General features: G+C 33.9%; 1 protein-coding gene across 1 annotated transcript in view; it reads right to left on the bottom strand.

Annotated features, from left to right (window-relative positions):
• Positions 1-1,483, bottom strand: part of LOC118746661 (60S ribosomal protein L23a-like) — a gene marked incomplete in the record, with an annotated part of 10,118 nt that overhangs the window by 3,735 nt on the left and 4,900 nt on the right.

Below are 1,483 nucleotides of genomic sequence, written 5' to 3'. Positions count from 1 at the left end.
TATCTCACCTTCTTTTTCTCTGTCACACATTTCGCTGCACTTTTTGTCCCAACACTCACTTTTTATACATATGTATTCGTAGCGGTTTTCTCCTCCATATGAAAGGTGCAGCCTGTCGAAATGTAGGTATGCATTTTTTTGCTTTTGTAATTTGTTTTGAATGTGGAGTGGCATTTTTTGTTGATTTTAGCCTTTCAGCACATTTGCACTCTTTCACCGTTAACACGTTTGCACTTTTACTGCTATGTAGCGGTACTTTCAAAAAGAAATGTTTTTTCGTTGAGATAATCTAAAAGATAACAAAAGCAATTTAATAGTTTAAGGCTGGGCTAGTGATGACCACTCTTATTCTGGGTTTCCACTAGGCATTAAATGGCAGTAATGGCAAATGACAAAGTCGGGCATTAAAAAATTATCGTGTCATTAAGTTTATTTCCACATGGCATTTTTGTCATTTCAATGCCTAGTGGAAATTCGGCATTAAATATATACAAAAATCAGATATTTTATGTGTTCGTAACCAAATCACTCTCGAATAGCTCAACGTATTTGTAAAGTGTAAAAAACACGCTGATCACATGTCAAATTACTTATTTTCAACTCCAGTTCGACTTGCCTTAAAAGGATGTATGTAGACAAAAATATGGACTGGGCGCGGAAATTTCTAATCTACAAATTGTATGATAATGGATTTACATGAGAAAATTTCGCAGCCGATCCATATTTTGGTATACATTCTTTCTAGGCAAGTCAAAGTAGAGTTGAAAATAGGTAATCTGATCTGTCGTGAACATGTTTTTAGCTCAGCGGAACAACCATTTTAGGGCATTTGAGTCGGCCAGACCAACTGGTGATACATTCAAATGCATTTTTATACCATCCAGACTTAATTTACTTTACCTAAAATTTTGGCTAGCCTGTTATATCAGAAGCTGTGTTGGCAGTTAGTCAAAACTTAACTTACCATAAGAAACTTAAGAAGCTGTAGATTTTAGGATCTTAAGTTACAGCCTTACGGAAATTGAGAGTTTGGGTTAAGCAATATTTCACTATTTCTTCAGGTAAGTTAAGTCTAGACCAACTAAGCTTTCACATTCCCTGCGAAAGGTCTTACAGTATTCGGAAAAAATTGAACACCATGCAAAAAATCGTCAGATTTTCGTAATTTGAATAAAGGACATATTTAGGAATTAAAAAATCTACAAAAAATACATATTCCTTTCTAAGAGGCTTACTTAAAGTAAAAATTCAAACAAAATATAATTTTTCCATACCTTAATTGGCTAATCTCGTGTAAAATAATTATTAATAAATAATTTACTAATTAAGCATGAACTTACACAGTGCAACAGGATTTTTGAGAGCGGAATAATTCCAACTCATGTACATACATATGTATAGTAAAACCTCATTTTTTTTGTTCTCTTCGGCCATATTAAGTACTAGCAATTACCCGGCGTGCTTCGCTGCGCCTTAAATGTAT

Source organism: Rhagoletis pomonella, unplaced genomic scaffold, assembly GCF_013731165.1.
Source record: "Rhagoletis pomonella isolate Grant_MI unplaced genomic scaffold, Rhpom_1.0 Rhpom_scaffold_00011, whole genome shotgun sequence".
Taxonomy (NCBI): Eukaryota; Metazoa; Arthropoda; class Insecta; order Diptera; family Tephritidae; genus Rhagoletis; species Rhagoletis pomonella.
This window is presented reverse-complemented; position numbering and strand designations above follow the sequence as displayed.